This window comes from Poecilia reticulata, chromosome 2, assembly GCF_904066995.2.
Source record: "Poecilia reticulata chromosome 2, P_reticulata-male-v2, whole genome shotgun sequence".
Lineage (NCBI taxonomy): Eukaryota > Metazoa > Chordata > Actinopteri > Cyprinodontiformes > Poeciliidae > Poecilia > Poecilia reticulata.
This window is the reverse complement of record NC_088831.1, coordinates 32,595,983-32,608,200: the sequence shown is the minus strand read 5'-3', so window position 1 is coordinate 32,608,200 and position 12,218 is coordinate 32,595,983. Positions and strand designations below refer to the sequence as shown.

The following is a 12,218-nucleotide window of genomic DNA, read 5'->3' as shown; positions in this document are numbered from 1 at the left end:
AACGGCATAAAGTAGCCGTTTCTTTATACATTACTGGTCAAGATGCGTTAAATTTTAATATAGAGTGAAATCGGGCCCAGTGCATGCATAGTATTTGCAAATAAGTTGGCAATCAATCTCATACTATTGCAAAACCATTTTATTTTAAATAGTGCCACATTTTAAGGATTTCCTCCTTCTCAGTGTTCCTGACTGGTTGCACAAGTCACATGGGGTCCCTCCAACACTCCCTTGACCCACCAAACCGGCATATATACAAGTCAGCAAGTGACTTGCATCTCTTGACCCTTGCAAATGAAGCAAGGGTCAGATTACCTCACTTGCTGAGGCAGGGGCGCAACAGAGGTAGGCCGATTTCAACCCCCCACTTGCCACATCAGTCCTGTCACACTTAGAGATGGCAGAAAATGTGCCTTATTTCAACCTTGAAGTGTTTTGTGGATTTGCCAAGAGTATAACCATCATCTCTTTGCATAGAGATTGCCTGAAATGATGACAAGCATTCTTTATCCATGGAGGGAGATGTCCCACCCGTCATCCACCAGTTGTTTTGCTGTGATCAGAGGTCATAATCAAAATCTCCAACCTAACACACCACAGTGCCGTTCCGCTGAGACTAATATATTTGTGTTCTTATGAACAGAAGCATCGCAGTGCTGCTCAGAACGTGGAGCTTTTTAACCTCGGGAAGCACATGTTCACAGGACAAGAGTCCCGTCAAGTAGTGAATGAACGAGGGACTTTAGTGTTTTTGGAATTCGCAGTGCCCCATCAGGCCTGGCTGGGCTCCATCTCTCATGGCCCTTCAGTTTCTCAGCAGTAGCTCTCTTTCACAAGCAGAGCAATGAGACCAAATGCAAATGGCCCCCTGCTTATGTGCAATTGTCACTCATGAATTTGTAGCAGGCAGAAGCATAGCAGGTTTTTGTTCCTTGGATACTCTGCTGCCCTGGGTGTTTGCTCACACACATACAAAGTACTTGCCCTAGATCAAATGTACTCGGAGACAATGGGTGTCTTTTCTCCTCAATGGTGCCCCACCCTGCAAACCACCTACACACACCAACAACACCACCGACACACCCCACAGTCTTCTTTTTTTTTTCTTATGGAATTGCAAAATATCTGATTTGTTTGCTTTCAGAAGTAAAAAGACATGGACAGTCTGGCATACAGAAAGCTTGTTCAACAGTATTTTAACTCATGTACTCTCAAATAACACCAGCATAAATCTTTTTTTTTTTTTCCCTTGCACAAATAGTGTTTTTCCTTCTGCAAGTTTCATCATGGCCTTGTTTTGTGTGAAATTCACTGAGAAATTATTGAAGGTTTTTCTTCACTTAACAAGCCTTCCATGCAGCTGTCACCATAGCAATTAGACAACCGTTTTCACACACCCTCCAAAACATCTAAAAACAGCCAATACAGAGACGGTCTTTATGGCCAGCAGCCATGTTTGCCAAAAGAGGAATGCACAGACATTCATGCTGCAAATGGCCATCCCTCAAGGCTCACTGGCCTGGGGGGAAATGCATCACTGAAAAGGACACAAAGATTTGCATCAACTTTTTCAACTTAACTTTATGTTCCTTTCGAAACCAGTGAAATAACAGCAAGAAGTAATAAGCGTTTGTTGCTATGTTCAATCTAGCCACACCATGCTGATAATCACTAGGTAAACAGCTTGCAACTATACAATAAATGCATCTACGCCACTGTGTGCATCAGTGCGGCTGAATCTGGTTCTGACATCCTGCTGCCACTCTGGCATTTACAGCCGGCAGAGTTTCCTGCCTTTCGAGAGTAAAGACTTCTAAGAGATCAGGTCAGTTGTAAATGTCTTCCACTCCCATTTTCACACATGCTCTGAAATCCTGAACTTTTATGGACATTATCCTTGGTGGCAGGATGTGGGAACGAACAAGAAAAAAAAAAAAAAAAAAAAAACAGCAGTAGTCTAAACAAGCTTTGTACTTTGTTTACCAACCCGACTTCTCAGGCATAAAGTCCAGATAATATCCAAATGAGTGCAAGATCAAATCTAACAGGGAAATGATATCCATTAACAATTTTTTGGAGGTATAATAGCTTCCACTTGAGAACCATCAAAAGATCCTCTAGAGACCAGAAATGCTTGGTGTTCAGCTTCATCAGCGCAAAACGGCAACCATGCAGTAACTTACTCCGAAATTCAAGCTAGGTAAAGGCAGTCTACAGAGGCACAGTAAGGCACAGAACAAACACTCTTCAGTGTAGAACCTCCTACCAAGTGAAGACCTGAGCCCAGTTCATAATTTGCTCTACTTTTCACCTGTCCACTGTAGTCAAGTGAGTCTAATGGTCACTACACACATCTGTGTGAAACCCAAAATTTGGAGTCCATGGAAGTTGTGTGTACAAGCAGGCCATAATGGTCTCAGTCAGAGGGTGGCGCCAAACACAGCAGATAAAGAGGATGGCCAATGAGGAGAATATTGGCCATCTTCTCCTATTACAAAAACTAATCTGGTATTCTGGTGAGAAGTCACAATATTACTACTTACCATTACTTTGTTTCCTCCTTTGAGTAGACAATGTTGTTAAACTACTGCAATTACTATTATTGTGGATGTAATATTAGATGAGTGTCTCGTAAGTCTCTCGCAACGTAAAATAATAAATCTGATCTGTAGAGATAAATTATTCGGCTATACTCGCAACACAAGGACCGCAATCACATATCATTCCTGAACATTTTTAACAATTTACCACTTTTCTTATGTCTTTTACAAGTGCTACCAGATACTCAAGAATCAGGCTGGACATTGATCTGAGCTCTAAAACATTTGAGCAATACTGACTTTATTATGTTTAAAGTTCTAGCTAGATCTGATTAGGCAAACATAAACACAGATGACTAATAATGAAGCTAAAAGTTGAGGCATTTTGTGTCTGTCCTAAGGTTATGTTAGGTTATGAAAGTTCATTAAAAAGTTAATTTTGAAAAAGACAGCCATTTATTTACCCTCCTAAATTGTGATGAGCCACTGAAAAAGAAACGCCACTGGAAGTGCAACAATGTAACAATTTACAGTTACTACCCGTATACAAAGATATTGCCCTTGAAACTGGATACACAATTTCATTCCTCTGAAAATGTGCAAACTATAAACCAATGTCTAACAATAACTAAAAAAATCTTCATGTTAAACCACTGAAATGCGTAACAATTAAGAGTACTGTGACTGGTTAACTATTAACTGACCATACTAAAGTTGGTATTAATAAAAACAAAATCCTAATAGTGGAGTGACAGCACGGACAACACTGTGCACCTAAACCCACTTTGCAACATCATTTTGACTTCCAACACCTTCATAAATTGAAGTCTCATATTTGTCCAACTAATTTCACCTTTCTACAAAACAGAAATTATATTTAATTTCATCCAACTCAAATATCAGTGTGATATGATGATGTATTAAAGAAAGTATGCATCTCGTCTCGTCCATTTCTTGTGAACCCAACATCATGCATCAAATCGTCTCATAAGAAGGACGCCTTCCAAATACTAATCCAAAAAAATAAACACTGAAAATAAAACCTAGAATAGTGCGACGTTACAAAAATTATACCGTTTTGTAAAAAAGAAAAATAATAATAATACCACCTTTTTGGTCCAAACACAACAAACATGTTGGACGTACTCTAAAACATGCCCCTATGTTTTAGAGTATGTGTGCCAACAGCTGGAGCTCACTACCCTCATAACAGATCGACATGAATATATGCCGTTATCAGGTACGAGATGGAAGATTATTTGCAAACTGTAGACAAAATGCCCCCACCAAACAAGACAGCCTGTCGGGCCTGGAAATGAGATCAGGGAGATGCAGCAACTAAAACAAAGCCATAACTTTTCCCTCTAACAGCAGAGTGATAAGACAAGAGCACAGGAGTGAGTGCAGGGCTTATAAAATGCGTTTTGTAGACTGTCTCCAGAGCAGTCTGGGGTTTGCTGTGGAGAGGAGAGAGGAGCCACTAGCACTGCAAATCTATGCGGGTGTGCATCTGTGCAGACAGCAGCGTCTCGCCTCTCCTCGCCCCGTCTCCACTGCTCTTCGTCCACGTTTGAACACAGAATGGGAGGAAATCAATAAGTCTGTGCGAGAGCCACCAGGTGAGCAAACGAGGGTGATCTCCTAAACACCAACCAGTGGAACAAGACTAAAATATCTGGCATATGTACAAAGGCAGCCCCCTTTCATCCCATTCTCCGTTTCTCTCCCTTTAACTTCCTGCCACCCGCTGCGAGCGCAGAGCCCGCAAGTCCCAGACAGCTTTCTCCTCGTCATGATCTGTTTGGGCTGCATAAGGCTGATGATTATTAAAAGGCTCGAGGATTTTAAATTTTTTTTTTTTTAACTAAAAATAAACGCTGCAGATAGAGGGGCCCCTTTCTAAAATGCTGGACACCAGAAGCAAGCGCAACCCACATGCTGTGCTCCTCCGCAGTCTGCTGCCTCATCTGATGCCAGGTCTGTTGCTAGTCAAAGTTTCTCATAAGTCAGCACAAGCACACAAGAAACAGGACAAAAAGTGAAGCAAGGTCGCTATTCTAGACTCCAGGCCAAACCCTGCTCTCTATTTTACTCCTCAGCCTCCACCTCCCACCTGCATAACCACGCATACACACAGAATCACACACACACTTACAGGCCCTCCTCCCTCCCCTATGCTTCCCCCCACTTCAGCTTAAGAGCCACCTACATTTAAGAGCAATGATCCACAGACGTGTGCTCAGACTTGAAGCAGTCTATCTTGGTCTCATAACTGCAGTTGCCTTGTTAATGACAGACTTTGCAGCATGATGCCACACACACACACACACACACACGAACTCGCCCCTATCCCCAAAAACTCATCTCCGAGAAGTCTGCAGAGCTTCAGTGCTGCTCTCTGGTCCACACTCGCATATTGTTCCCGTCGTCGATGACGGACAAATGACTGGGTACAGAGAAGTGATTGTGTTCTGAAATCTAGACCCGCTCAGCCAAGAAAAAATAAAAAGTAAAAGAAGGACGCTGATCTCCCTTTGTTTTCTAAACTCTTCAGACCACCATGGGAAAATTATACACTCTGCAACCATCAGACGGAAGAGCTCAAGCAATGCAATAACAGAAGAGAGTATGGATTTCTGAGGAGCCAGAAAGATTTGGGAGCCACAACAAAGAAAAGGATGTTGGGAATTCCCAACAAACAAAAAGCTTGGCTAATGATTCAAAAAAATGTTAACATTTGAGTTTAAACCAGGAAAAAAAAAATCTTTAGGTTGAGCTTGAGAATCCATTAGGTTAATTACTGTGTTCCATATATAGATATTTTCATTTCGAGTGGTGCACTGCAGTTGTATTATAACTAATAAAGTTACTTTATTAATTTAATATGTCAATGAATTTCAAGCTGCAAAATTTCCACAATTTTGAAACATGAAAATTTTCCATGTTAGTTAATAGGAACTTGGTACAATTAGTGGATAGTCCTGGAGTTTAAATAACAGAGTTGGCGCTCTCCAGAGATTTTTAATATACATTTTAGAATAATCTCGACTAAAACAAAACTTCATGCAAGAACATCTGAGCATCTAAATGCTATTCCCATGCACATTTATATTTCTGAAGGAGAGAGTCATTTCAATTCATTTTTATGAAGGGATCAGTCATATCTCATTGATTCATGTTTCTGTTGTTCAATAAAAATCTCATTCAATAAAACAATTTACATTTGGTACTTTTATTCATCAGCAAAACGTCTCAAATGTACAGTAATCGTTTCATATTTTAAATTTCGCATTGATGTTTTTTGTGCGTTTAAATTCCTCCTAATTTCAGGTGAATTCCCCATGAATCACCAGGGGTGCCTCAAGTCAGAGGGTGATACATTAATGACGGAGGAAAATCCGGCAGGGTAATACCTGCATGACAGCTGTAATCTCTAGATAAATATCAGTCAGATTAGTTGGGGGGGGTTAAGTCTGGCAAAAACTCTTGAAGTATGTCAGCCCACTCATGCAGAGCACTCCTATACATAGTGAACCCACTAAGTTTTAAAATTCACAATAACTAGGGAAGAATGTTGCATAATGCAAACAATTAACATGGACTTCACATTAACCTGAATGTGTTTTTTCTTTTGTCACAAATCTCTAAATAGTAAGTGATGGATCTAGCTTTCTTCATCAAGTAATTAGAAATAAAATAACTTTCCTAACAAGGGCAAATATATGACCCATTTTTGCTAACTGCATTACTTGCAAAATGCAGACTAGTGATGTTGAGGACTTTTCAGGTCTCTCTATTGTCAAATGATTAAATCAAGGAATTTCTTGGATCACATGAGCGCTAGGAACCAAGATACTTGGTCAAAACGGTAAACCTCAATTTAAAAAAAGGTGTCACTAAAGGCAGAGCAGGCAAAGAAGATCTCAGGAATATTACAACAATGTTTTTTTTTTTCTTATTATAAAAATACTGTCAAATGTGCTCACCCATATCTGGACAATTTATAACGCAAAGACGACAAGGACGCAAAGACTGCAGACATCTACAGGGGAGACGTCACACACCAGTCCATCGTCAACAGCTGCTGAACTGGAATGCAACACTGTAAGATCTGTGGTGTTCAAAGTTAGCCCTTAAGGGCCACCATCCCGCATGTTTTAGATGTTTCCCTGGTCAAACACACCTGAATCAGATGAATGTGTTATCAGCAGGCCCCTGCAGAACCGGATTACTCCTGCAGGGACAAATCCAAAACATGCAGGCCCTAAAACACTGGAGTGGGACCAACCAATTGTTGACTCTTAGATCAAACTGAAAAGTGCTGCATTTGAAAATAGTTTTGACTGTAGATGCGTGAAGGTCGGCAACAATCACAATTATTTTGTACACATTAAGATCAGAAATGTGTTGAAGACATTAAGGCATCAAAAGTCCCAAAAACGCTAACTGTTATGTGAATTAATTAAACAATAATGGTGTAGCCTTAGCTTGCAGTCTGATGGTTGTTTATCTAAATTTCCAAATCTTAAAAAAACAAACAAATCATTTATAATGCTCTACTGTAAGGACATATAATTATTTGACTCAATACTAACCAGCATGAGGTAATTTAGATTGTCCTTTCAAGAGAGACAACATCAAGTTGCAGAAGATGAGAAGTTTGGAGACTCTATTCCAAAGCAAAACATTTAGTCTCAACTCATCCAAATGGAGATACAAATAAATAAAACTAAAGGTCACCAAGAAGTTGAGCCCCACTCCAATCTACGTCTTCTGATCCGACCACTGTCTGCCAGAGTCCAAGACAGAAGTGCCTCACTGAAAACAAGTCTGATCTAAGTGACTGGTCAGCTATGGGGTTACATTCTCCAGACCACACAAACACATGACCGCCAAGTGGCACTTCATACTGACAGCTGGGACTATGACAAATAACCTGAATGTTTAAGCCCCGCCAAAGCTTCTTCGGTTACTTCACTGACTCCTACAAGTTCGGTACTTTTACCTGCTGATGATTTGTGGCGGTGTTTTGAGTCTTCTAATTTAGCGGTCCCCAACACTGGTCCCCAAGGCCCACTGCCCGCCCTGCAGGTTTAAGTCGTTTCCCTCCTGCTGCACACCTGTGTTAAAATGATTAACCGGCATCTGCAGCAATTGCAGGAGTGCAAAGGAGGTGATGCAATCATATGAATCAACTGTGTTAGAGTCCGGACTTATCAAAAACATGTGAGGCAGCGGTCTCTGAGGACAAGGGTTTAGGGACCACTGTTCTAATTGATCCTGAATTGCATTAAGCTATGGCGATGATATACTTTTTGAAAGAGAAACACTTTGCCATGTGAAAACACTCACAAGCTGCTTTCTAAGAGACACCTTGTTGGTAACAGACTGGAACCCTTTGCCATCAGAACCGACTCAATTCTTCGTTGCACTGATTCAACAAGGTGTTGGAAACCTTCCTCTGAGATTTCCATCCACACTGACATAATATCATCATGCAGTTGCTGCATATTTGTCTGCTGTACACCCACAATGTTAATATCTTGTTCCAACACATCCCATGGGTGCTCTATTAGATTAGGATCTTTGGCTGGGTAGTTCCCTGGAGCCATATTTATGAGACTAGTTGGAAATGGATTGGGTTTATCGACTTAATGCATCATCCTGCTCCAAGGACCCATGAGAAGATGAGTACACTGTGGATATATCTGACAATAGTCAGACTGCATTCAAAAATGTGCCAGGTAGAAATCCCAACTCACCACCACCTTGAGCCTGAATCATTGATCCAAGGCAGGATTGATCCAGGTTTTCCTCCCGTTTACACCCAATTCTGACCTCACCATCTTATCGCTGCAGTCATAACACAGATAGTGAGCAGGCAACGACATTTCATCCAGTTATTGTCCCATTTTAGAGATATTGTCCAGATTGTAGAATTGTTTTCTTGGATGACAGCCCCAAAAAGATATTTTGCAGAAGTAGACCATCTGATTCAAGGGTCAAAATATTAAGCGCTCAGAGATGGTATTTTGGTTATAGCAGTGGTCAACAATGTAAAGAGTGTTACAGTTTTACTGTTGACGATTATGATGACAATATTAATAGTGTACAATCAAAGGAATGTCATCAACATTCTTATATTGAGCTTTGAAAACTCAAGCAAGAAGCTCTGTGGGCATAGAAATGGCAGCGCAAGTCCATTCATCTGGCCAAATACATTATTACAAGCAGAGTTTACATCCCACAAAATATTGCACCCGATAAGCCAGTCCAGTTGTAACAGGGATTGATTTGAGCTTTTGTTGCCCTTCTAGCATCGAGAATCAGTCTGAAATTTTTCTTCTGAAATTAACATGGGATTTGGGACCATTTTCTGTCAACATGATATTTGGTCGTGCATGAAAATCCCAAAAGATCCGTTTTTCCAAATACTATTAACTAGTCCATCTGACTCCCGCAAGCATACCACATTCAAAGTGACTCAAACACCCCCTTCCCCCTCCATTCTGTTGTTTAAACTTCAGCAAAGTGGTCTTCAACTCTAGTTGCTTTGATGCTTCACATTAGTGCCAGGTGATTGGCACATTAGCTCTTCGTATGGTCAAGCTTTAAAGGAGGTTTTCCTAACGAAGTGGCCGGTGAATGAGAGAGTGAGTCTGTTGAGGTGTGATCAGTCCAATCCCGTCAGGTGTGTCACCACAAAATTAACTGAGTTACAGAGGACGGTGGGGGGGGGAGGACATTCTGCTCAAACTTCCCAGAGAACATGAACCATAAGAGAAGCAGAAACTAGAGGAGCACCTAAACGTGACGCATTATCATTCACACATCTTCAGGACAATTATCTGCTGAGTGTTTTCAGACAGTTTTAACACCCTTATAATGAAGTTTACACCCTCTCATCAACAAGCCTACAGGCCTCTGCATGCATCAAAAACCATTACCTGTTTGACCAGATTGTCCTAAAAGAACGATAATATACCTGGCTACTTTATCGTTTTTTTGTGTGTTTTTTTTAAAGGCATACTTGGGGATTTTTACTGGATTTGTGGTTTCAGCCTATACCACTGATTTTTAGCTGCGCCCCCCTCCTGCGGGACTGAGATTGTGATGTTAATATCGCTCAACATGCAATGATGGGACGCAAACCACAACGACCCTTTGAGAAATACAGTTTGCATGACAAAAAAAAAAAAAAAAACCTCAAAGTCTCATCAAGCTGCATCCAGTCTTCAAATGGAAGCGAGAACCTTAAAATCTTTGGCAGCTGCAAAAGCAGACACGATTTTCCATTCTTTGAGCCTGACGCTCATCCTACCCAGTTTATCAGCGAATAACATCAGCCTGAGGTATTCACTTTAACAAAAATTATTTAAAAAAAAAAAAGATGTCTGGACGTGTGACATGTGTAATTAAGCTGTGTGTTCAGGAAGTCTGGAATGATAAACAAACAAAAAAAAACTGAAAGCGTTTATTTTTGTGTGGCTAAAAACAGGGAGGGGGGTTTACAGAGCAAGGCTGAGACACAGCGAAACCTCTAAAAGCAAACAGACAAAACTTTTCCACTGTACTAATCTATTATTTTCTAAACGATATAGTTAAACTTACCTTCTAGCTATTTTTCCAAGGTGCTTTAAATTGAGGATTCGGTAACCGTTTCAATTATTCTGCCATCTCCCGAGGATCCACCGACAAAACCCGATTTGTTTTCCAAAGTCTGGAAAGCAGAGTCTTCATGACGCCAACATTTTCATCCGTCGGTCGCTGGTTGCAATTTAAAAAGAAGAAGAAGAACTGGCGAAGTCACTAGGTGCTGACTCCGAGAATATAAGACACATTTTACGACCCCGGTTCTTCTTCACAGTCAGTACAATCCCGGGGGGGCTTCAATAGTCGTACTCCAGCGGCGGCGTTTCAAGGCAAATAGCCAGGATTGGTGGAGGAAGTTACCTTGCAAGGGACTTACTACTGTGTGGGGGAAATATCATTAAGTCAGAGTTGTGGCGCATGTGTTTCCGGTAATGCTCTTCAGAATAAAATTCAAAATTCTCTTCCATCAGTTTTGGAGTTTCAAGTCGTATAAGATTAGAAAAATTGGAACAATAAAAATAAGATACTAACATATATCTTTGTAGATTCTTTAGAATTTCCAGGTACAATGTTGTAGTAGCTCTGTTACTTTAGTTCTGATTTATTTTGTTTGTAGGCTTTTGCTCATAATGTTTCTGATTGAGGCATTACTTTCTTGGACAATTATTTGCACTGACTTTGGAGGCTGTGCAGCTGGAATGATTTATTTTTTTCTTACTTTTTTACTTCTTTTTTTTTTTTTTTTTTTTACCAACTGTGAAAACAATATATTGTTTTCACAACAATGAGCAGCTGATTAGCACCTGAAAGCGTAAGAAATACCTGAACTCTGACCTCAAATCCCAGATAAGTTGAATAGGAGGCTTTATGATGGTAGCAGCGCAGGACCAAAGAGCAGAGAGAGAATGAGGATGTTCAAACTATCACTTCTAACAAGCATAATAGGCAAAGATTGCATCACCGGCTCCAGCGTCTCTGCCAGGCTTTCTAACTGAACAAAGGGAGATTTAAAGAAGACCCCCAAAAGCATATAAGGTGCGCTTGCCAACAGTCCATAGTTTCATTTATGTCAATGTGAAATATTGTTTCTATTTATTTCCAAGATTTTCTTTTATGCAAGGAAATTGTAGTTTATAGTTGCATACACAGGAATTTTAAAAAGGTATTTTGCATGTGAGAATTGAAGTGTAATTTTGCATCATATTTCTCCTCAGTATTTGAAAACAAAGTTAAGATGTGCAAAATATTGATGCCAGAAGAAAAGCGTCAACCACTACTTTGCTTATAAAAACAAAAACCATGTTGCCATAAAAATTATTTATTTGAAAAATAAGAAAAATAAGACCATGGCTCTCATCAGACAAAACAGAATAAGAACTAAGCCCAATGGCAAATAGGAAGTTGCTTACTAAAAAATATTAAAAAGTTACACCAAAATTAGGATTTTATAGTGAAACTAGAGGAAACTCTTGCCGTCCCTGAAATACTTGCTAAGCAACTTGACACCCAGGCTTTAAAGGGACTTTGGCTGCTCTGCGCATGTTCACAATATTGAAAAAAAAAAAAGCTCCATGCTTCAAGAAGTGCCACAAACCTGACACTAGAGGTGATTCGAGTCAAGTAGCTTGTAAAAGCATCTCTCTGCTTGAACATTTCCCTGTCTAACTGTCCAAACTGATTGGGAAGTTTTGTCTTACCACTTTAGTTTCAAGCATTGTTTTAGTCATTAAAACATATGTAGAATTAATTAACCATTTTTGTTATGCCTGGAATTTTTTTTTTTAAATATTTCTTTCTTTCTTTCTTTTCAGATAATTAACCAATTGTTTTGGGGTTTTTTTTTCTTCAATTTATTTATACATTCTATGTTTTTGAGGTTTTTTTAATTTATTTTTTTACCCAGCTTCCTGATCCGTGTGTTTCCCAGATTGGTAAGACATCCTCCCTCTGTTCCTCCGTTCATACTTCCCCCACAGCTTTTCTTCAGTCACTTAATCAAACTCATCTGTTCCTTGTTCCCCTAATCGCTATTCTCAGTTTGGTTGTTGTCTCTCTGAGTGATATCTAACCTGAAACCTCCAGCTG

At 40.0% G+C, this 12,218-nt stretch overlaps 1 protein-coding gene across 1 annotated transcript in view; it reads right to left on the bottom strand.

Moving 5' to 3' along the window:
• LOC103461685 (activin receptor type-1) overlaps positions 1 to 10,524 on the bottom strand; it is a 30,668-nt gene extending 20,144 nt beyond the window's left edge. The window contains exon 1 of the mRNA XM_008403990.3: positions 10,152 to 10,524. The gene's annotated coding sequence lies outside the window, so the exon portion shown is untranslated. The remainder of the gene's footprint in view (positions 1 to 10,151) is intronic.
• Positions 10,525 to 12,218: the final 1,694 nt, after the last annotated feature.